A 25,839-nucleotide genomic window follows, 5' to 3' on the forward strand; every position below is an offset into this window, starting at 1 on the left:
GAACCCCAGGTTTAGTGTCCTCTTGGAATGGATGTACCCTTCAATACCTTTAATTATATCGGAAGGAATACGCAGTACCAGCTAGTTAGGGTCTTGAATTCAAGGGAACCCCTTGGACACCCAGTCTGAACCTTCAGAGTTTTATACAGTACATATAACCCAGTACACACGTTAGAAAGAAATAGCCAGAACAAAAACAGGAAAAAAAACACACGTGCATCTTATTGTCTTTCTTCAAAGGTCAGCTTCTCAAGTTGTGGCACACCTAGGATTTTCTCTGCCTTCCACAAAATGTTAACTAAATAATAAAATATAAAATGCATTGTTGATTTCTATTGCATTGAGTTTTTTTGTTTTTTTCTTGCATTTGTTTGCACACTTCTGGTGTGTATTTATGACAGACTGACAAGAAGTTATGTAATATTGTTTCACTGGCAAATGAATAGACAGCTAAGAAACTCCCCTATGTCCCTAAATGGTCAGAATTTGTTGAATGACCACTAATTCTACCTATTAGATCAACCTTTTTTCCCACAGCTGAATAATATTGAAAAATTAGGGGTCCTTCAGCAGCCATTGTGAGCTGTTTGGAACTCTGCACGTGTTCTTCCAAGGTAGGGCTCAACAGGTTTTATGCATTTGGCGAAATGTTGCTTTTGTGATTGTATTTTGCTGAATAATTGATAAATTACTGATGTACTTTGGTGCAACTCTAAAATTAAACAGTGGTTAAATTATTAATTTGCATTATCTTGTTGTATATTGTTAAGAAACACACTTGAAAACTTCAGGGTGGTTTGTGTCTCCTGTGTGATACAGTATCTAGTCTATGGTGTTGTGGTTTGATTTTGCTGGTAAAAACATATAATTCACCCCTTATGTACAGTACAGCAGTTTCTGTCTAAAGTGCTGTGTCATTATGTTTGTTTATTACAAAACTGTTTCACTGCTGAAAAAACAAACTTGGAGACCACTTGTGATACTTTGAGAAATGATTAAAAATGTTGTTTTTGGTCATGAAAATTCTAGTGTTAAAAGCAAATATAAATATATGTTCAGGTATAGACAGGTGGGCCCGATGGTCTCCTCTTGTTTCTTACTGTTATAACCTCTCAATGAAACACTCTCACAATTTGTACACAGTGAGTTATACAAAGTCTGGTACCAATGATTCTTGCAACTTAAATTAAACATTCCCTGGGATTTCTTGAGGTCAGATTTGAAGCTTCACCTTGCAGCACTTCAGTGGAACACAATCTGGAAGCTTCTAAAGCAAGCTTTACTTGTGCGCTTTGTGGCCATTTTATTAACCTCGCAGGCGCACTTTTCTGCTTTTGCTTTCCCTTCTTTTCTGAAAAAACAAAACAACTGTACGTTTCCAGACAGAAGCAAAGTGGTTTGAGAAAACTGATCCTTTTAATTGCATTTGCATTGTGGATCTTTGGTGGATTTGCGATTTCACAGCCTGCGCTTAGCACTGCTTCAAGGTAATGAAAATGATTGAAAATCTATTCTAGTTCAGCTTTGCAAAATTTAACACTCACAGTATATTGTCTAGAGAAAAATAGCAGAAGACATCAACTGACAGCAATTAGGAGGGCATGGTAATGAGGAAAGCATTGTGGGTACTGTAATATCAACATTTATTTTTTATGTTTAATATTTAACGACAATTTTAATTATTCCTTTGGAGAGCAGATATCAGACTTTTGCCCATAATGTTATGTTAAGATGAGCCTGTGGAAGAGCTTAACTAAAATCTGCTGTTCAAGCATGTGTTATGTTTCATAAAAGTTTCTCTTTCTATTATATAACTACCCTATCCATGAATGCAGATTCCACAAACAAAATCTCAAGATATGTGGAATGTGGAATAAAATAATTCTGCAGCAATAAAGAACTCAAAAGAAGCAGCCCCTTAAGTAAAAAAAAAAATCCCTTTTGATTAGCGTGACATTTATAAAGAAGATAATTCGGCTGAGTCATCTAGGTCACACAGCTTTGCTGCTGAAGGGCTGGAGATTTTCCAAAGGAAACCTGGATATCAGGAAAGAAAGCACTCTTTCAAAAATTAATTGATAAGATGAAACGAGAACATAGCTTGTGCAGCATCGGGAATCAGATTCAGAGTGGTGAAATTTTCTCTTGAAGAGGAGATAAACTTGTGAAGGGCAAGGTGGTATTGTGAGCAGGTGTGCTGTGATTCCCTGACGTACAGTACCTGCCTACAAGCATCAGCCTGGTGCTAAGTACTGAAAGAGAACACAATTAATAGTTGAAAATGAGAGTCCATCTAGCCTGTTTGATAGTTACTAGGTCATTGATCTAATAATCTCATCCAACTGTTTCTTGAAAGAAGTAGCACCCATGGCTAGACAGCTTGTTCTGTTCTGCCACAACCATATTTCTGGCTTGATGTTTCCCATCTTGGTGTACATTTTTCCCCATGTTGGTGTATATACATGTATTGTTCAATTTTTTAAATTCCATTTGCTGCTTCTGCAGTGTTTGTCAGGCCTGCTAATCTGGAAAATCATACAGTTCAGTAACGGTTCTCTCAGCCATCTGTGCAGGGGAAGTTGAAGTCTTCCATTAAAATGATTTCTTACTTTGCACATTACTTCTTAATGTTGAACAATGTTGAATTATTAAAGTACAATCAACATATATATTTGGTGATATACTGTATAGTATATTCCTAATACTATACCTTAGACATATTTTTTGTGAAATGGACATGTATAGAATCAGAAAGTATTGATGTGAGTGAGTTCCTGAGCCTAAATACACTTTCTGATATGTACTGCTATCCTCCCCCCTTCTGCCTTCCCAGTCTCTCTGGAACAGTGTGCTACATTCATCTCCATTGTTTTCAGTTAGCCATGTTTCAGTGATTCCAGTAACATTGTAATTGCTTGCTAATGTGGTAGCTACTAGCTCATGTAATTTGTTTCTAATGCTCCTAGCATTTAGGAATAGGCACGCAAGAGGATAATTTTAAGAGAAGGTCCCTACAGTATCATATTGGAAAAAGAGATGGGACAACTACTCAGAAAATACCTTTTGTTTTCCTTGGAGAATGTATAGATGATACAACGGGTACAGTGCTACAGTACAAGCTTCAGCTGATCAGCTACTGTCAGTGATGGTGTAAGCACCCTCACAGTGTCTGTACTTGTTTTTTCACCACTCACAAGGACACACTTGAGCAAATATACAGTTCATATACAGTATATATCTTTGTTTTCACAGATACCAAAATTGTTACAAGAACTTTGCTTGCAATGATGTTCAGATATGAAGGGAATAGAATAAGACCAGAGTAAAAGATGACAGATTTACAAATAATCCTCTCTCTGTGGAAGAATTATGTTATTATCCCCAAAACTGCTAAACCAAGTGAGCTTAACAATTAGAGGCCAGTGGCTCTCTCATTTCTACCTTTGAAAATGATGGAGAGTATACTAAAGCACTATACTATGAAGGACAAGAACCTTATTGATTCCTTGCAGTTTGTATATAGAGAGAGTAGGGATAGAGTCAGTGCCTAACTCTTTCTGTTTGGTCAAAATATTTATAAACCATAAACCTGTAATTTTCTTCATGTTCACCTTGTTTTTGATATCCTGTAATTCATCCACTTTTATTGAGTTTCAAAATAAATGGTAACTTGAATATTTTTTATTGAATGGATTACTGTAGGGGTAAAAGTGGGATGTTACAAACTGAGTTTAATTTGAGGTTTAATTTAACATGAGTTCTTTATTCTCTGGCACAGCTCTGGTGCAATAATAATTAATTAGAGGTAAACATGAATAAATCAATATTCATTAATAATTATTAAAAAAACTCGATTATGGGTAATATTGCACCTTTGTGTTTTCCTGAACTGTTCTTGACGTCTATATAGGATTTAACAAGTGCTGTGACATACTTTCTCATCATTACTTATGGAATTACTTGAGAATTGAGAATCTGTTCAACACACAAAAATGGGATATCTAGGAGATTCTGAGCTTGTAGAGAGACATAGTTTAAAATGGGTTCTGAACAACTTCCATTTTTTTATTTTTGGCTGGCTGTTTCTGTTGCAGTGGAATTGAGAACAAAGCTCTGAAAAACATAATCTACCCTAAAAAGATTTCATTCTCCTTTCAGATATCACCCTTTTACTGAATGTGTTCTCCAGCAGAGCATTTCCATTAGTATACATTTCTACAACTTGAGATTCTGAAACGCAGGCATTACATGAAGTCTACAGTCAAGGGACCTGTCTTCAGTTACACTGTGTTGACTGCATTTGAGAAACGTAGTGTAGCATCTTTATTTGATTAGAACACTGTGACTTTATTTTCTCATATATACAGTAGTCATTTTTTTTTTCATTTTTTATAAGCATGCACCATTAAGCTTTTATGCTGGATTTGACATCAATCCTAAACCACTTAAATATAGGAAATGTATTAAATAATAATAACATTCATTATTACAGAACAGATCATGAATAAAATAGGTAACTAATGCATGAAAGAAGCACTGACTATCAAAGACTGTGTCGCAGTCACTTGCTGGACAGCAGGAGGGGAAAATGAAAGATTGTGCTCTGCAGCAGAAAAGTGCTAATAAAAACATTTGAAGGGAGAAGGTGGATGAATTCTCTTAAGCAGAGATTCATGGAGACTAGATGAGCTTATTAATTCATAGAACTCCAGTAATGTGAAGGTAAGATAGGGGATTGAAGACTATTATAATTCCTCATACTGTGTAAAAGTAAAGATTAAGAGTAACCGCTGAATTAAAAGTTAGGATTTATTAAATCATTCATAACCAGATTCTGAATAATAAATGGACTTTTTTTTCTTCAGTACAATTTACATGGGTCACATGGTGCCACCAACACACTTCGCTTAACTGAAATTATATAGAAAAAAGTGACTCTGATTTCCAAACATTTATGAGAATGTACACATGTACATTTAGGATTTTAATTCATACTACATTTTTCCCCCACATTTGTACTAATAAGGTTGGTATAATCAACGAAGTGATGGTTTTTAGAAGATGATCTGGACCTTGTCACAGTTTCTGAGAAGATGGGCTGTGAGGCAGCTCATTTGACAGGCCCAATGGGGGACAAGGTTGCCGAGCAACAGGGCTGGCCTGCTGAACTGGGGGTAATTTTATATTGGCTTAATTATAATCAATAAGTTCCTCTATATATTAGTTGTTCTGTATCTGTCTTAGCTGTTGTGGATCCACAGTCTTCTCCTTATCTGTTTGTTCCACCATGTCATGTCAGGGTTACAGAGCCTGGATCGCCCCTGGTTTGAATGGAGGCTTTCCTGCACATCAGAGGATCTGGAAGTGGGGCTTAGAGAATTTGAACTGGCACTGGGGTTGCAGGAGGTTCATCTCTATTTCAGCGTGGCTTGTGTAATATATAAGGTTTGTGTAACTAACAATCCTGGTGGTGTTAATTGTTTTGTAACTCCTAGTCAGAACTTTTCTTGAAAGACTACAGTTATGTGTGTCTGGTTGACTCATGGGGAGAACATCCAAACCCCATGCAGATAGCACCCCATTCAACCCAGTGTTTGAACCCAGGGCCTCAGCACTGCACTAACTGCTGTGCCATTTTTTCTTTAATTGGGCATCATTTGGAGAAGAGTTTTGCTTGGTTGAAATGCTCTGAAGCGAAGAAACAAAATCATTAGGCTCTACTACATCCTACTACTGTACAACCTTACACTACCACTGAATGCTGTGTCCATGGCCGGTTCCTTTAGCATTCATACTGTACTTGCTTTCTGCCAAGAGATTTTAAGACAGCACCTGTCTGCTTAGGTGATGTTCTTCTCAAGACAGACTCAGAGACACTGGCTTACAGAACAGCTTCGTTGAGCAGTTCCTGCATCTTTCAGGAGCTGCATACTTGTTTCCATCTGAGAACAGATGCAGGAGGCAACAGACTGATTCCCAGCCGACAGTGTTGCTTTAATTAACCCTGCCATATTGTCCTATATAGTGTAAAGTCTTCAGGAATCACATTGAATATGCAGATGGAGTGTGGCAGTGCTTCTGCAGGTGAAATTGGCATGCTCATTAAAGCAACAATATGTTTGGTTCTGAGGGTTGTACCAGTAATTAAATCATAACACATAAAACAATCTTACGATCATTAAGTGGGATGTACACACATATAATAAATAAATAGACTGCAAAACGTAAAAAAAATGATTCAGGAAAGACGGTAATGATTTTTTTTTGCTGTGGTTTGGAAAAAAGGCTTGGAGTATTGATTAACAAATCAGAACATCTGCAAATAAGATTCAAATTTTAAGTTTGCCAATATAATGCAGCAGTATTAGAAAATCGAGACCATTCAGAAAAGCTGTTTTGCTACTGTACCTTTTGGCACACTGTTAAGGGACTGTCCTTTGGTTTGCAAACCAGCCGTTATTTAATTGAGGGTAAGAGGGAAAATCGTTGAACCTGCTTCTTTTGAAAGAAGAGAGGAGAAATTAAAACGTTTCCCGAAGTCAAGTAAATCACTTACTAATCACTTTGCCGTAGTGTTGTGCTGTATTATTCTCGTGAAGAACAGCCAGAATCTGTTTCCACCCCAGCCCTTCGAAATCCCAGGGTGAGACCTGTAGTGTTTTATTTTTGTGTGATTCAGTGGTGATCTGTCTATAATCACTTTCCACTGTTGAAATGTATGTTTTCTCCCATTTGTCAGAGAGTGCTTTTTCAGAAGCACATTAACCTGTCAGTTTGTTGTGACTGTAACATGATATCTTTCTTCCACATTCACGAAGCTTTCTGGTGGGGAGCAGTCTTTTCATTCTTTCCTTTGGGTGTTTTTTCCACATGCTGCTCCACTGGAATAAATCAGAAATTCTTGCAAACGTTCCCCTCTGCTCTCTCTACCACTGTGGGGTTTTCTTTCAGCCTCTGGGCGAGTGCTTGGGCAGATTTCCAGGGAGAAAGGCTACTGCTTTTGATTTACGGGGGAAATTAGTGCAGAGCCCCTTGGGACAGCGTTAGTGATGAAGAGTGCTGTGTAAATGCAAAGTGTTTTTGTTGTTTTTTGTTATTTGTTTTCAACGCCAAGGGAGGATGTTATGGAGAAGGAATATATCCTTCATGGTTTCCAGCACTGCCCTGGGGAGGTGTCTGAAAGACCTACCAGGGAAAAAACAGCAAAACAACAGCATGGAGCTGAAGTGGCCACTTTCACCGGTGTGCCTCTTTACATGCCCTTCATGGGTTTGAGTCCAAGATGTTCAACAGAAGTCTACCTACAGTATGTCCCTGTGTTTGCAGGAGGGACCAACTGTTTCTGTCTGAGTTTACTAAATGCTGAGTTTTTCACGTTAGCATTATACGTAGCAGTTGGGCCTTTTTAAAGATCCATTTTAAACCATGCTTTTACCCTTATTTGCTGTCTAATTACAATTACACAGCTCCATCATAACTTCTTTTAGAAATGTGCACATTGAGCAAAACATTGTCTAGATGGTGCTTCATTACTCATCATGACTATGTGCAAATGGATTTATTTAGTAACTATTAAGCATATAATTGGTATCTAATGAGCACATTACTAAGCTGACACCTTATTGTAAAGATTCATGAAAATCTTATAATTTCATATTTAATTAGCCACTAATTCAAATTTTGAAGCATAACTAATAATGTATTTTATCCAAGCTGTTACATTTTGGTTGCAAACTGGTTTGTGTCGTTCTGTGCAACAGTTTTCTTTACTATTTAGGTGCTATGTGGTAAACAAAATTCTTAGTAGGAAATTCCATTTTTGGAGCTATTTTTGAAGGAAAAAGGTCAGTACGTCTCAGACCTTTCTGTCCTTACCAGGACAACATTTCCTGTAGCGCTTGCCACTGCCCGACTATCAATAACTGAACAACGTGAAGAAGGAAAAGAGAAGAACAGAATGATAAATGACACTCACACAAACAACAGAAACCCTTCCTGGATCCAGGGCGTTCTGCTTCTTCCATGCTCACTTGTCTTCCTGACACCTTTTAATACCCACTAATTGTGGTAATTAGTAATCCAGACTGTATTCGTCATTAAATCAGATTTTGAAAACCATTACAATTTAGCAGAACATTAGGCAGCCTCCGAATCGCCTCAGTGAGGGGACCAGGTGACTGGGCAGGGTGGCGATGCGAACGCGCTTGTGGTCGCACCCACTGGAGAGACCCCACAGAGCAATCAATGGGTGTCTTCACCCCTATCTTATTTTAACCTAATGCATTGCGCTGTAAAAGCTATTATAGTTAATGAGGAGTCATAGGGAAACTTCATTAAGACTCCTATTTTATAGCAGTTTGATCCACTTTAGGTGGTAGAACCTGCAGGCTGTTGAACATGCAAAGACCAGGTGTTTCATGTTGTCTTCTTATTTTCAGTGAAACTTCAAAAACATAAAGAGAAAATGCCTTTAATTTGCTTTCCTTCTTTGTCGGTAGACCTGTATAACCTTAAAGAATTAAAATATTGCAGCATCAGAGGCATTTTGCTGTGAGACCCATTAAGAAAACTTTTTTTTCCCCATTTAGTCGGCTCGGTGCAGCTATCAGGATCAGGAAGTAGAGTGATGTATTTTTTTCATGATAATTTGTAGAAGTAGAAATTTACACAGATGATGAAAGATTTGTTCAAGGAAAAACATTCCTGGTGTGAGAATAAGTGTGGTCATACACTGTGCACAATGCAGGAGTTAAACTGCGGGATCCAATGTAAATAAAATACAAACCAAGAAAACCTGTAGGCAAGGGATGGACGGTGTTATTTATAAGGGGTGCTTCCTCTTGGCTCCGCCAGTGACTGGCTACCCTGGCTGTGTTGTGCCAGGGAAGTTACTGCTTTCTTCTTTGTGTTCTAGTGTTTTCAGGAGGAATAAAACCAAGTGAAAATGGAAAAATGCAGATTTCACACTTAAATCTGTGTTCAATAGCTTTTGATGCACCTCAGTGTTGCATAACATGGTGAGCTTGTGGCCTGATGGTGAATTCCATTGGCTTGTTTAACAGAATGGCCCCTCTGTGGGAAAATATTGAGCTTTTGAAAACATGCAAGGGCAGTGACAGAGAGTAATGGGGAGTGCTTATCATCTGTTATTCTGTGTAGCTGTCAGAGAAGGCCTTTGAGTCACTTTGCATATAAGTGCCCACTAAATACCTCATCATGCAATATTATTAAATAAATTGGACAAATGTCCATACAATACGCATGTGGTATCACCTCACTTCTACACTGAACATTTCCAGTTTTCCCACTATCTTCCAGTTGTACCAGCAGAGGATGAATTGCTTTTGGGTACAATGCACGAAAAAGCAATTATCTTGATACTTTTATACCAGCATGCTAATGAGTCTATATAGGCAGTTTCAATATCTGTGATTTGATTTTGCAATACTTTCACAAAAGATGTGTGCCAGAAACGATTAATGAACACTGTCCACTGTCTCCAAGGAATCTGCATCAGAAAGTTGTTTATAATGTTTTCTCTTGGGATTATTGATGCCAAAGACAAGTATTTAATCTACTGTAATTGTGCATTATATCCTATAGGTAATCAGATCAAACCGTCTGCACAGCTTGCTAATGGTTAATTAATGTTAATACTGGATATCTTTTATGCCATAACATTTTTTGAGTTTCCTAATTCCCTGCAGTTCTCTTCTTTTCTCGTCAGTCACTCTGTGTGACAGGCTAAGCCACCCTTTGTCCTTCAGAAGCTCTATGCTTTAATATTAATTCTGAATGATTCACACTCACCCCTCCCACCCACTGTGGCACTGTCCCACTGTTGCAGAGGTCCGATTAAAATGCAAGAGGGAAAACACCAACAATAACAATATGAGTAAATGCACTTATCCACTGGGAGTGAGCTAATAGTCTTCGCATAAAGCCTCTTCCTAAAGATAAGACAGGCTTTTATGTTAAATCAAACAACGGCTGCATTCCAAATTGGTCTTTAAGTAATTCTAATGAATTGCCTCCATTGTGTAACTGCCAGGGCCTTGTTAAACACAAATTTAATAGAATGATTCCGCATTTGGAGAGCGGAGAAAAGGTGAAATGGAGGTAAAATGTATCGAGGCTGGTGAGTGTCACTTCTACAGAAATTAAATTGATAGCAACAAAGTCTCTCCCATTGTTCCTTCTCTTAAAGGGCAGAATAATTATAGAACAGTGGGGCTTTGCAGCTCAGAGCTTGGAGAAGGAGAGAGAGAGAGAGAAAAACTATTAGTTGCAATTTTATTGGTATTATTTAAAAATTAGTTTCAAACAGATAGAAACACTGTGAGTTCCTGTCTATTATTAGTGTATTAATGTTTGACTAGGGCTGGTTAAAGTGAATCTATTGTGTCTGCCAGGCAATTTCAAATGTCTCTATGGAACTCAGCTCTCAACACTGTGCCCCATTAAGACCTATTGAGGTTCATTGATTGGGTGCTGGCAGGGAAAATAAAAGTAAAATATTGATTCTTTCATCCATCTATCTGAATCCAGTTCAATCATTTTCTTCCGTATGTAGCTTTGTATCTTTTGGAAAGACTGTAACCTGAGAGCACTGTTAAAAATATTGATTTTTTTTTTGCAATAACAAAACCTTATGCTAACCTTATAAACTCATTTGAATGGTTTTTGGCATCTCTTTCAGGGTTTTGCTACTGTATATCTGTAAGGGGTGTTCCAGGTCAGCTAAAACAGTAGAGTTTCTATTTGTTTCGGGTTTTTCAACCTTGCGCAGTAAGCAGCCTTCATTTCTTATGAATGGTCACCTTCCCACAGAAGAAATCTTTCAGATTTAAGTGAAACCTGTGGATAGGAGTTAAGCTTGAGTCAATAAGAGAATAAGAGATCTTAAATGCATGAAAATAAATTAACGTTCACATCGGTGGTGGCTGATGATATCAACCAGAAAGGTTTGATATAAATAAGGTTTATAAATTTGCTTTAATGCCTTTTATTCCCTTTACCCGCACTCAGGAACGATCACCTTTCAGCATATCCGCTCTGGTATCAGCACAAGACAGCAATCCATTGTACTGTAAGAGAAGGCCACGCTCAATGTCAGCTTGACAGCAGTACAGTAGTTACCAATGAATGTGTGTACAATACATCACCGCCGAAGAAGGGGAAATGATCATAAATCCCTCTGCCCCTCATTTCATCTGATTTGCTTTGTGATATTTTGCGGCGGTGCCCGGCTCCGAGCTGCGAATGTGTTCACTAAATATCAGGGGAAATGAAAAGGAACGCGAGTGTCGTGTCACAGATATTGACGTGATGAAGCCCTCCCTGGCTGTCAGAGGAGGGAGAGGAGTGTGACAGGGGAACAGGAGGGAGCAGACCAGGCTGGGGAGCCACAGAATGCCCACACCAGACCTGGCTTGCTGCCAGTTACCACAGCTGGATGCCTATTGTTTGCTTTGCTGCTGTTTGTTTAGCTGGCATGGAAGACAGATGGGACTGGAACACATGCAGGTCACTTTTCTGTGTTACTGCTTCCGAGGCCTGACACAACATAAACACACTCCAGAATTTGGAAGAATTTAGATTTATGGCTGAAACACATACCTGTACACAGCAGCACTGTGAACATAAGAGTGATGTTAGTGGGTTGAGACGCGGCTCTTTGCTAAAACACTCATGGTGTGGATGAGATAACAAAGATTGCGCCCCATTCATGGCCCAAACTCCTTACATGGGGGAATTATACTGTAGGAATCTTGCTGGATATGTTTGGTGGAAATTTGATCAAAGACAGCCAGCACATGCTCAGTGAATGCACAACTTTCTCTGAGAGCCTCTGGGTTCAGACAGCAGCCCTCAGGCCCTCCAGTAATTTTCTGATGTTTGCTTGCACCTTCCAAGGCAACTGGAAGCACAGTGGATACACATTCTTGTCTGATTCCGTGTTACTTACTTGCAATGCTTTCCAGTGCCATGCACTACTGTAATTTGTTTAATTTGTGTAATTTGTTTCAGCTCACTGTAGTTCTTCCATTGTCAAGCGACATTTGCAAGTTACCTGTAGCAGCTACTGTACATCCCCAAAAATAATTTTCCAGTGTCATGGGGTCCTGAAATGACCAGATGGGTTGGCCTTCGCGCAGGTTCAATTTGGAGATGCAGATTTCATGTGTGTTCTCTGCGTCACCATATTCTGCAAGGAGCCCGTAGTGTGCTCAGTTTTACTGGTGGTACTGGAGGTTTGGGATGAGCCAGTCAGGTGTTTCTCTTCAGCTCTCAGGCAAAATAGAAACCCCAGCAACTGCCCCTAGCCTGCAGTAACATCAGGGAGGGAAGGTCTAGTCCTCTGACTGGAGCTGAATTGTCTGGCCTGAATTGAGGAAGATCTCGTGAATAGTGGGCATGTCAGAGGAGCCTGACTGTACTTTCTGACTCTTCCCCTTCTGGGTTCAGTGATCAACGCTGGGAACCAAGATCTAAAGACTCAAGTATTCGGTAGTTTGGTAGGTACAGTATGTAGTAAAAAATAATTATAAATAAACTGTAAAATAACATGTCAGTGATATGTTAATGCTAAAATTTAAGAATAAGGAGAGTGCTTGAATATATTGTACAAGTGAAAAAGCATGAAAAGTGGGCCATTTTAGCAAAAAATTAACGTGAAGCTAAGTTTTTTTTGTATTTTCTCAATGTCTAAAAATGTGACTTTCTCGAGGTGTATCGTCTCCAACCTAATTTGCCAACCTGATTCTGCAGAAGACAGATGGATAGTGAGCTCCAATTAGCGCTTTATTTTGACCAAAAAATGGAATAAAAGGGGAACTCAAACACTATACTCAGCAGTAAATGCTAATCACATTCTGTCGGTTTTTTGAAGTTGGTTATCTGTGCCAGAGGAGGGGACCTTATTACTGGGCAATTTATAAGTCAAGGCTGATGTCAAAATTTGCATTAAAAAAAAAAAACGTTCAAGAGCACCATTGCAAGTACATTCTGGCAAGATTCACAGTGCCTTTTACAATTTGAGTCCACGCTGAGATGTAAAGCTCAATCTCAGATTCATTTTGAAGGCTTTCTTACCCTTCTTCACAGATTAACTGGATTCTGTTCCATGTGAGAATCCTGGACGACTTTGAAGGGATCAGGCTGCTCAGAGTTATACAGATGGTACTGTAATTCAAACTGGAGACCAGATGCAGATTTAGTGCAAACGTTTCCTTACTTCATCAACTCAACAGTCTTCATCCATTTCCCTTTTCTGAAGTATTTTAAGCACATAAACGGCACCATACTAAACCACATTGACTTTCAATGTAATATAGTTTCTTCAACAAAATTGAAGTGGTATATGCATTATTTTAAACAGCCGTTTAATAATTGTTGTGGTTAAGTGACGAGCTTGGATTTGCTTCTTACGGATCCCATTCAAGCACAGTTTTCCTTTATGAAGACTCTATGGGATTTACCATGCCTGTTATCACAGGTTTTGCGCTGATATTTAAAGTTATTTTTTTAATGTGCATTTCCATGGTAACCACGTACTGTACCTAGAAAGTTAGTCTTGTGTTTTTCAAGAGAATCTAGTTTTATTATTCTGCTGAATGAAACATTTTTTGTTTTAGGTTTCTAGAGATACCATGAACATTTACAGTATCTCTAGTAATAATTCCAATAGCATTAAGTTTCAAAACCTTATATTGTCACGATCGTTACTCCTCCTCTTAAGGGCGCTCCACCCCTTCCTCGTTCTGTCCCATTCCCCACACCTGTTCCTTATTCCAGCCCCTCTTTAGTTCCACCTTTAAAGCCAGATGCAGGCGTTTGCCCGGCGCTTCTCATTGAATCCCATTTCGTGAGAGCCCGGGGTCCTGCCGCGTCTGGCTACGTTATGGTTTTAGTTTCCTGTTCCTGATTCCCTGTCCCGCCGGTCCCGACCCGGTTCTGGTTTTTAATTACTTTGGATGGATCCCCTGGTCTTGGACTCTGCCTCCCATTTTGGATTTCCCTGTTGGATTTATGCTTGGACTGTTTGCCCCGGACTCACTTCCCCTGGACACCTGCTCACCTCGGACACGCCCCCCTGTCTCCTGACCCATTCCTGCATGATATTTTTCCCTATTGTTTCTTCACCTTCCGGATCGTGTCGTCCGCATAGGGTCCAGAAAGAACTGTTCCTGACATATATAACCTGAGATTTTTTGTAAAATTATTTCCTAAAATGTGTATATATATCAAGAGACTGTTCTATACCATGTGAACACATGTAAAGAATGAAAGGGGGGCAGGGAAAATTATTGATTCATAATGTATTTTTAATGACAGTCACAGTACTGAGATCCTGGATTCAAGACTTAATATGTTGTAACCTTGTTTAAGGTTATTTTTCTCACGCTTTAAAATATTTCCATTTAGATGTGGTGATTGCAACTCTGCCAGTGCTGGAATTTGATAATGGCTGCTCATCAGCAACTCCAGCTTTGGAGAAACTCAGCAGTTCTCTTGAGACAGTGGTGAATTCTGCTACAGAATTGTACCAGGTCTTCTGCCACAAGAGAATTCAGAGCCATCACGGATTCAAAAGGATGCAATATCACCTTCTTTAATAGGCTCAGTGCAAATGAGCCCAGCTAGATTTAGATTTGACTGACCCTACCCATAAACAAGGTGGATCCTGATTTGAGCGAATAAAAAACCCTATTAAATTGGCAATGCTGGACTGAACAGGAGGTTTTATTTCAGAGATCCTCCAAGATTTCGCACCAGTCTTCAAATCAGCCTCTCTAAACTGTTAACTATCTCCAACCAATCCTGAGATATTCCTTTATATTCCCACATTCCACTAATTAAACCTGTGCAAGAATGTAAAATGAACCACCATCACCATCACTATACTTAACTAATTATCACCCAGTGTGCTTATTTACAAATGATAGAGTAGATCCACCTTTGACATGGCTATTCTTAATGTTTTGGTTTCTAAGCTAACAAATCTAGTTCCTTATAGGGTAATGCAAAAGAGTAATAATTGTAATCTGGACAGAATGTAGTCATCCCGACAAGAAGAGGTACAGCTGACTTTTTATACACTTACTTGATAAGGAAGACGAACAGTTTAAGTTCAAGGAAAACTTCAGTTATATTTGATTTCTACTGCTTAATGAAACTTCCATGGTGATTGATCACAAAAGTATATGTGACTGAACTAGTACAACGCATCTAAAAACGGGTACAGTTTTGGTTAAGCTTCTGCGCTAGAATAGGCATATTTCCTGTATGCAGGCTTCTAGTCTCACCAGCATTGGCTGCACTTAATGGCTCAGTTTGTGCTTCGCTGAACATGGTGTCCAGAGAAAGAATTAAACCCTTCAATTTTGCTGATCTTCTGATCTTGGTTTAGCCTTGAGTTAAGATTTCAAACGTATACTGATAATAGATTCATATACAGTCTTTAAGTGTTGAAAGAAATAGTAAAATGGTGTAATCACTGCTTTTTAAATTATACAGTACAGTGAAAACGGTAAGGCTTAGGACAGTGAAATAAAAATAATTTTTGCTGTGTACAATTGAAATATTTGATCTGTTTTTATTTCTGGATTTGTGCGCATGTTAAACCATGTTAGGACAAAAATTACAGGTCATCATAAGTATTGCAAATTAATTTAAATTAAACTATTGTAACGCTAGTATTTGGTCATATACCCCTTACAAGAAATGACTGCTTCAGGTGCGTGACCCATTTACATGACCAGACTCTTGACACATTGATTTGAGATGCTTTGTCAAGCCTTTACCACTTTCTTCTTCAACAACTAAGATTACCGCCTTCATCCGATTCAAATGAGGAGATTGACTTGGCCAGTTCAAACGTTTCCACTTCTTCTTCCTGGTGAACTCCTTGGTGAAGTGTACTGTATGCTGTGGGTCAGTGTCTTGCTACAGAAGGAGTTGGTGCCCAATGGGTTTGGAGGATTATTTTCATATGGGGAGCCGAGATGTTTCTGCTACTTCAGAGTTCATTCTGCTACCCTCGACATCCGTTACTCCATCAATAAAGATCAGTGAGCCAGTTACAGAGTCAGTCGTGTGTGCTCAAGCCATGACACTGCCTCCACCGTGCTTCACAGATCTTCACAGGTCTTTGACTTGTCTGTCTATAAAAAAAACTTTTGTTCCAGATCTGTAACTATTCATCTTTGTACTTTTTTTTTGGCAGATTCTCATCTGGTGTTTCTGTTTTTAGTGCTAATGAGAGGTCGGCGTCATGCAGTGCAACTTTTGTAATTCTCCTGTCAAATTCCTTTATGCACAGTGAATTGAGATACTTTCACATCTGCACTCTGGAGGTTGTCTGCAATCCCTTTGGCTGTTATTTCAGGGTGTTTGTTCACAGATCTAAAGATTTTTCTGTCATCAACTGCTGTTGTCTTCCTCGGATGACCTGGCCTTTGCTGATTGCTCCCTCCTCTAGTTTTTCTTTTTTAAAGGCATATTGTTGATTATCGTTGCATATCTCTGCAAAGGGTCTAATTGGAATTTCCTTTGCTGTCATCTTCATGCTTGCGTTTCCATCATAGACAGCTCTCTCTTCTTCATGTTGGTTTACTGCCTCTAACTCAAGAGGCGGACCCAGAAATTAAGCTCCTAAACAGGAACCAATATACACACGCACAGCTCTTTTGCGCTTTCACAATTAAGCCAACGTGGAACACCTGAACAATTTGAAACACCTGTACGCATTTGTCCCACTATTTATGCTCGCGTGAAATGGGGGGATTGAACACAACAAATGACATTGTTTGGACATGGCTTAACATCTATACAAAATAATCCCCAGAAACAAATTCCATACTTTTGAATAGTACTCATAGTACACGACTTCACTGTCCCAGCACATAGTGTCAATCACAATTCATGGATATACAGTAGGAATGGATACCTTGTGTAAAAATAATAAGTGGTTATAGCTCCTGAGTACAAAATAACAAAACAAACTAAAATGATCACAATAACAAGCTCCCAGAAATCCCTCAGTGGGGGAATTCCAGATTTGCAGTTTTCTCCGGTTCTTTGCTTCTCTAAGATGTCTTTCAGTGCTTGTAGCTCTGGCACCAGCTGCTCCTCCACCTCCCTATTAGGACCAGAACAGACACTTCTGGAATTCCCAGTGGAGCCCCGGCTAGCCCGGATTACACAAATAGGCTCGTCTGGCCCACCTTCTCACCTCCCCTGCCTGGCTCCTGCCCCCCCGTCAGATTCAATATAACTCATTTAGGTTCATGTGAAATAATTTAACTTGCTGCTGCCGATAATTCTGGGAGGTACTGTGCTGTGGTGTTAATGCTGCTGCCTCACGGTTAAAGGAGCCTTGGTTTATGGGCAAGTATAATTGGTGTTTCTGTGCACAAATGAAGGAGTGTTGTGCAATTCCAGGGTTTAGGGTAATTGTGGGGAAGTGAACATACAGATTGTGGTAAACTGTGGATTCCAAAACCGGTAAATTTACTTAGGTGTGGTGTGTAATAACTATGTATGGATTGATGTGGGTTTTTTTTACATTTATTTTTAATGTTATGTTTACACAGTATTACTTTTTGCAAGTTTTTTTTTTCCTGCAGTTCTCTGTGAGTGGAAAGCATAGGTGCATGGCCAGCATGGATCCATCTGAGTGGTAGCTGTGGCATCACAGATTCCAGTCAATAAAAGTGTGACTTCTGACTTGAGTGTTAGGGTTTGTCTTTGATTCACCACCTACAGGCCCCAGACACACCACGTACAGTGTTTTTCTTTCAAGTTCTCCCATCCCAGTACTGCTTGGCTTCTGACATCTGATAAGGTCAGGGTGAACAGTGTTAACTCCTGCAATCAAATGACGAGCTGCTGAATTTATTGTACTGTAAGTGCTGTTTTTTGCAGTTTGTGTATTGTCTTTCCTTTTGGTTTAGCCTTTTCTCCTATCTGCCAAGGGACTGCCAATGTAAATTCCGCATATATACATAATTCTGGGTGCAATACATCACATAGCTGGTCACGAGTGTTATAATTGGTGCCTTGTTCCAGTCAAATAAATGAAAAAAATAATGATCATGTTTTCTTACCAAATGCCCTAAGCTATGGCGACTTATTTTTATTTTATTATGCGAGTATTTTTATTTTATTATGCGAGGTTTAGATATACAGTAAGAGGCATTGCAGGCAAAAGGGGGGCATTCAGCCCTTCTAGCTGGTCCCTTTGCTATTATTATTCATCTATTTGCTTGATGCCTGCATCCGAAGTGACTTGCACTTGTACCCGTTTATACAACTAGGCATTTTGCTGAAGCAATATGAGCAAAGAACCTTGCTCAAGGGTACCACAGTGATGCCTTACCCAGCTTTAAACCAAGGCAGGGTGTTGCAGGGTTTTGAAGTACAGAGCCCTAGCTCTGATGTGTCTTCTAGGTACTGTGAAGCAGTCCATCAGGTTAGCTTTGCTAATACCTTTGACAATTCTGAATATTTAAATTGGGGTCCCTCACAGTCTTCTCTGTTCAAGACTAAAAAGATGCAATTTTTTTTTAGCCTGTCAGCTCAGGACATTCCTTTAAGCCCAGGGAATCATCCAGTTGCTCCTCCAGAGCAGCAATATATTTTTTCATAACATGCTTAAGTTGATTATATGTACAACAGTGGGGTTAATGGAGAGACAGGAGTGGGGAGAGAGTGGGGTTAATGGAGAGACAGTGGATGCAAAGGAAACTTTGTTTAGGCCTATAAACCAACAGTTAAAAATTCCCCTTGTATTCACCTAAACCTTTCAGAAGACAATGTTCGCTTTGTTTGTTTCTTGGTAACTAATGCCCTTCATTGTATTTTCAGACTGTTGCTTGGATTCTGACAGCTGGCCAATCTAAATAGCAGGGAACCAATCCAGAAGAAAGGGGAAAATGTCAGTTTACTGATTTAATTATTAAGTGTTTACACCATACCTATAATCACTTGTACAGATTGCATTTGTGGATCACAAAAAGCTTACTTCTTGGTTACATTCAGAAACAGTAAAAACAGTTCTATTTTCTGCTGCCTTCTCCTATAGCCTGTTTTACTAAGTAACTTTCTCTGCTTTTTCGTATACTGTAGTTTAGCTTTCCTTCTTGCCATTGTATATATACTGTATGCTTTACTGACTGTGCCTTGGTTAAGGGTGTAATCCAAAGGACATATATTTTATGCCTCATGACTCTATTTAAGGGGTGGCAGGGTGGCGCAGTGGTTAACACTGTAGTGCTTTGGTCCGTGCTTCAGTTCTGGACCTGGGGTGCTGTCTGTCTGTCTGCTGCTTGTGTGGGTTTCCTCCAGGAGCTCTGATCTCCTCCTACCGTCCAAAGACATTCTCGTAAGTTGATTGGCTTCTGGAGAAATTGCCCCTGGTATGAGTGTGTGTGTTTCTGTCTTTCTGCCCTGTATGGACCGGCATCCCGTCCAGGGAGTATCTGTCTTGTGCCCGTTGCTTGCTGGGGCAGGCTCTGCTTCCCCCACCATCCTGTACAGGATAAGGCAGGTAGAAAATGGATGGATGAAGCCATTTATCAGGTCACCTTGCAAGCGGCAGTAAAAGAATCTCTTGTATTGCTTTGCTCTTGATGGTTAGTGTTAGCTGTTGCAGGGTCTGCAGCCGATGAAAGGTCTGTAGGTTCCCTTCCCCCTCACACGCACGGGGACAGCGCAGCGACCTTCCCGCTGGACGTACTGCCATCTCGGCTGACATCTGAAAGTGTTTCCGCCTCCGTGCGCCCGATCTTTGCCTTGCGAAGCCATCATGCCTGTTAGACACGCTTCAGGGACTCCCTGAGCCTCTGGCCCCGGCCCCAGTGTGTCTGACACATGGCTGCCGAGCTCCACTTTTCCCCCTTATTCACGCTTTCGCTGGGGATCTGAGAGGGCGGGAGCGTCTTTGGGAATAGTCCAGAAATGAATGTTCAGCTATCAGTATCTACTGTACTTATCTCTGTCTCTCTATCTTTGCCATAGCTGACCTTTCTCGTCTTGTTCAGCTGCACCATTTTTTCATGCATACAAATGTGTATTTACAGTAAGTAACTGCAAATCTCATGCTTATTACCCCCTAAGGTACATTCTTTTGTACTAAAAAAGTATTTTTGAAATGTTTGCGATGTACAACCATGTTACAATATATTGTGGTCCAATCTATAAGCTCTTTGGAAAATGGGAGCATTTTTATGTGGATTATTATTGATATTTTATTTGTACTGATGGCACAACAGCAAGTTTTCCCTCATATTTTTACAAATCCTTCTTAACCCCAATTCCAATGACACTCTGCACTGGGCTCTCTTTGACCCTTATGGCAACATTAATTCTGCTACTATTGTCCATATCTAATATGCTGACTACTGAGCAGGGACTGATCGTACAGGTAGGTCTCTTTTTTAGCAGAGGGGCACTGAATGCCAGCCAAATAATCTGCTCTACTGCCAGACCCCAATCTCTGTATTGCAGGCAAGCATGTTAATTTTTAACATACAGTAGCCAGTCCTGAGAAGGGTTTTGAATCAGCTCAGATTCCCCGTCTTTCCCTCTGGAGAAAATCCAGCACGTGCTGTTACCTGGCTCCTGTCCTCCTGGTAAACAAGTGAAGACCCCATTTGAAAAGCAAGTTGTGGGCCAGGCTGACAGTGAGGTTTAACCAGCACAGCCGAGGAAGACGAGGAGGAGCGGGAGGGAGGAGGGACGAACTGGGGGGGAAACATTGATTGTGCATCCTTTTCCTTAGTCCATCTCCATTTTTAACTTGCTTCGTTTGTCCTTGAGTTGGCATTCAGTCACAAACGGGGATCTTTGGTTCCAATAGAGCATGAAAAGGATGCAGCCGATTTCTAAATAGCAGCTGAAACGTGTCCTGGAGTCAGCCTTAAAAAAAACAGGATAATTACCGGCTAAAAAAAAGCCATTCAAATGTAAGTTGACACTTACTGTGACTTACTTCCAAAACGTTGCCATGGACTTTTATTTTAATTTTAATAGTCTTTTCTTATTTCTCACTACAATACAGTTGCACTATAGTTTACCACGGGGAAGATAAGTGCTATGAGTTAGTCTCTCAATACAAGTCCATTAAGGTCGACCGTGGCTTTATGTGACTCTGGTTCACAGACACGCGTGAGAACGTGGTTAGGCATGGCAATGTCAAATGGCAGAAAAAGCAGAGGATAGGTATGGTCAAAGTGTGAAAATGACAATTCATGTTCACCACTGGTAGGTGAACTGTCTAACATGTACAGATCTCAAGCAGCACTACTAACATCAAGGGGGCAGTCTGGTTTGCATGTTCTAACACATCGCATTCTGCTATTGCAGTACTTCTGCCTCTGCTGCCTCCCGACTCAGAAAGCCATTGCTTGTGCTGCCTGTAACGCCACTTCCACAGGCACTTTCCCTTTGGAATATTTATGTAAAAGCAGAAACTGACCCCGGAGAATGCAGGGTTAAACCAATGATGTAGAACAACCATTGCCTCTGTTTCATCCTCGCTGCTTTCTATAGTACATGACCCAAAACATATTGCACTGGCAAAGAATTAATATTTAATGCTGTTTTTTTTCTTTCATTTATGGAATGGCAACACACATTTTATTAATTCAGTGACCTGATTTTAAACATAAATATGCATGCCCTTGTACTTTTCTGCCTGTTGAGCATCTTAGGAATGTCATCTGAGGGGGACTCGGTACGGTGTATCACCACTTCATACAGCTGAAACTTCAGTGCCCTCCAAAAGCGTTGAGATAGCAAAATCGAAAGTACCGTTTTTGCTTTACAGTCAAGCAATTTGCATTTGTGATCATGAGATTAATATGAAAAACAAGTGCAGTGGAAAATATGCTTCTATTTTGGTTAATTCCATGCAAATATTGTATCATATTAGAGCAAATGCATGTTCTGTGTTCAACACAGTGATTTAGAAAAGTATTGAGATATTCACTTTCAGTAAAGTTTAGAGAGTAAAGAATACAGATTATAAAATATTTGGTTGCATATTTCTTTGAGGCAATAACAGCATGCTGTCTGTGACCTGTAGATCTCATCGTGCTTTTCATTAAATACATGCTCTTCCACAGCCACTTTGAAATCCTGCCTATTCCTGGGGTGTTCTGACTTTATTTTGTTCTTCAGTGTATAGAACGCACACTCAACTGGGTTTACATCTGGAGACTGACTTGACCAGTCTAAGATTTTCCACTTTTTTTCTCCTGATGAATTCCTTAGTTGCATATTCAGTATGCTTTGAATCCTTGTCAAGCTGTATGGTGAACCACTACCCAATAAGTATGGAAGCATTTTCTTATTCATACAGAAAGCAGACAAAATGTGTCTGTGAATGTGAGAATTCCTTCTGCTGCCATCATTAGTTCCATCACAAAGATGAGTGAAGAAGTTCCAGAGGAGGCTAGAGAGTGGCTTTTTTCTCTGTAGTTTAGTGTCCTAATTTCGACCACACCGTAATACCTAATCGTTTTTGACATGCCCTGAGTCCCAATCTGCAGGCCATCCCAGGACACTCTCACAGAATGACCGGCTCTTCTAGTGCATTCTACACAGTGTTTTTTTCATTTTGTTTAGAATACATTTTCAGACCTTTTCTTTCTTAAGTCTTTTACATGCAGATATAGTACGAACTCTGGATATGGCATTCCGTGTGAGGGGCCTGCACTTTTGTAAAGAATGGGTAGACTCCAACAGCTGCAACATTGCTGTTAGTAATTAATTCTCTCTCAATTAATGAGTTGTATATACTGTAGTTCCTGGCAACCTGTACTCTAAATTTGTAACAGGTAAAATGTATCCAAGGCAATTTATCTTTTTAAAAATGATTGGATTTGTGCACGTGTTTTCTTCTGCGGTGCCAGTTTCCTCTTATTTCCCTAACACCTGCTGGTTCATTTTGATTGGCTATTGTCAACTGTCTCTTCCTCTGTGCCCCTCTGGTGGGCTGGCACCCTGGCATCCTGCTCTTAGTCTCAGCAAGAACCCCATCCTTCATTCAAGTCTACCACAGCGCTTGCTTCCTGGTTCAGGATACTGGAGTTTGTGAGAGAGTCTCTCTATTCCTCTCGGAACAAACTCCCGGGCTCATTTGTGATTAACAGATGATGCAGCCAAAATCAATTTTTTCCGTAAAAGCTGACAGTTAAGATTGAAAAGTTAGAACATTTAAAGTGATTGTTTAACTTGACACAAAATTAACACTTGGTGTGAACTGCAAGCTATTACTCTGTATATAAAATGAGAATATTCTTCTGATATGCTTATGTGGCTCTTCCATTGTTTTTATGATTATTTCTTATTTTTCAGACAATTGCTTTTTAGAAAAAAAAACTATTATGTTGATGTAAAAATATACAAAGCCTCTACATTTTGTATTTAATCCCTCTTTTAAGTAGATCTTATTATGGATGTATTGATGACTGTGGCAGCTAAACTGCAGTGATAACGTTAGCCCTGGGAGGTCCTGATAATCAAAAATGATAAACGAGGATGAAGAAATGTTATCTTCTACAGATGAGCAAATCATTAAGCTTCATTGGCTCAGTTCCTCCTCTTCTTGTTTTTGTTGTGAATGTTGGTGAGCCTGTGTTCTCTATGCTCTCTTTTTAAAGCCTTAGCCACTGGGAGGGCATTCTAACATTTAGCTAGTCCAGGGCAGGCTGTAGCAGAAGTGCTTTAATGGGTGTTTAGAGAGATTCCCATGGGGTATACTTTTCTGTGTGCAGACGTTTAATGGAATTTTTCATGTTTGGATGTAAACTGAAACAAGAGCTTGCACTTTTTTTTAACAAAACAGGCAATTGTATTAACAGCACTATGTGTGTAGGCGAAACTCTGCTTTAAAGGTGATGCCGGGGGTATTGCAGGCTTAGCACCATTTCTTGAAGGGAAGAAAGCAAAACGCTCTGCTCAGCGCAGGGGTTTTCCACGGCAGGAGCAGAAGGAGAGCCTCACAGTCGTCTGCCAGCTCCAGAATTACAGATGGGCGTCAAAGAGATTTGAAAAGTGTTTAGTAAACTTTGGAGTTAAGACCTGGATGAGATCAAGGATAATTTCTCTTCATTTTTTTTTTTGCAGTAGCGAGATCAACACGTCAAAGCCCCAAGCAAGGGCTTTTGTTCTTATCCGCAACAGTTTTGTCACGAGGGGCTTCAGCTTCAGCATTCACTTGTCCCAACGCGTACTTTACATGCAGAAATACAGAAGCAGAGTCAAAAACGCAGCATTCTCACATTGCATGCGTCATCGATCCATCCATTTTCTGACCACGTGATTCAATTAGTTGGATAAAGGGTTGCAGGGCATCTGAAGCCACAGACACGCACACACTCACATCAGGGCCAGTTTTCTCAGAGGCCGATCGCCAAGCCTACCAGCGTGTCTTTGGACTGTGGGAGGAAGCCAGAACCCCCCCCAGGAGATAAACCCCGGGCCTCAGCACTGCCATGCAGCAATGACAACCACTGCACCTCCATGCACATTGCATGGGACTTTGTGTTTATTTTTCGCATAGCGTAGTATAAGCTTGCATTAAGAAAACCGTGTGGCCTGTTGCGCCATAAGAAGGCCCGGTCTCCCTTTGGGCCTGTGTGAAGATCAAGCTCACGACTCCTCTGATTGGCAAATCAGACCTGCCGTCTCGGAGTGAGGAGCCGATCCGCTCAGTGCTGGCCGGCCTGCCCCTCTGCTGCTCCCACGGCCTCGCCAGCGGCTAACGAGTGACGGGGGCCCCTGAGAGCCGAGACGAGAGATCAAAGCGCTTCGCGGCTGGTTTTGGCAGGGGCGCTGAGCACCGCGTTGTTTTTTTTCCGTGGCAGATGGTATGTTCAGAATGTGTTCAGGGACAATGGCACAGATTCGTTAACCTCTTTCTGTTGTCCGTTTGCACGATGGATTGTCACATTTGGTCTGTGGACAAGTCAGATGTTGAGTCACAGCTGTTAGGACCCCCTTTAACGATGAGCTGTTATAGGCTGCCTTATGCCTCCAGATTCCCAACCCTTGGATTTCTGCACATTTTTGTTTTGTTGAAAACCCCAATAGAAACACATTGACAGCATTTGGAGTTTTCGGCACTGGTCTCCACCAATCACTCTAAAACATCAAAGTCAAACACAAGTTTTGGACAATTGTTACATGAAAATTAAAAGAAATTACTGTAATGTCTTGGTTTGCTAAGTCTTTTGCCCCTCTTTGCAATGACACATCAGGTTGAGCCCTGATGCATTTCCTTGTGAGCTCTAAAATGTGCATGGAGTCCACATGTTCTCATTTGATTGGTAAATTCATTTATTGGTTGATATGATTTCAGAAGAAAGACACCTGTCTCTATAACGACCTTCAGTTGACTGAATGGTTCCAAACTTTTGTAACCATTGTTCATTGAGGTATTGCTTGGAGAAATAACCATGTAACCAAAGATACAGAGGAAATGCAATTGATGCCCGTGGGACCTGAATTGTTTAGCATACAATAGGTAAAGGTTAAAAGCACCGCCAATTTAAAAGAGTCATTCATGGGTGATCTGGCCTTAAGCATGTTTAAAAGTCATAGGCATTACTGGACAGGCTAACCGAGAGAACATTTCTTCCTGGGAGACATCGAGTGACTTGCTCGACAGCTCATCCGGAAAAGGCTTCCATGATTGGATTATGTGAATTCATCTGGAACATAACCTTGCTGTCATTCTTATATAACAGCCTCTACCTCCCTGTGTTGATTTTTGTTTTTCTGTTTTAAATCAGGGTGGTACAGTGGCGCAGTGCTTAGAATTGTTGCCTT

Source organism: Lepisosteus platostomus, chromosome 25, assembly GCF_059453375.1.
Source record: "Lepisosteus platostomus isolate fLepPlt1 chromosome 25, fLepPlt1.hap1, whole genome shotgun sequence".
In the NCBI taxonomy this organism is placed as follows: domain Eukaryota; kingdom Metazoa; phylum Chordata; class Actinopteri; order Semionotiformes; family Lepisosteidae; genus Lepisosteus; species Lepisosteus platostomus.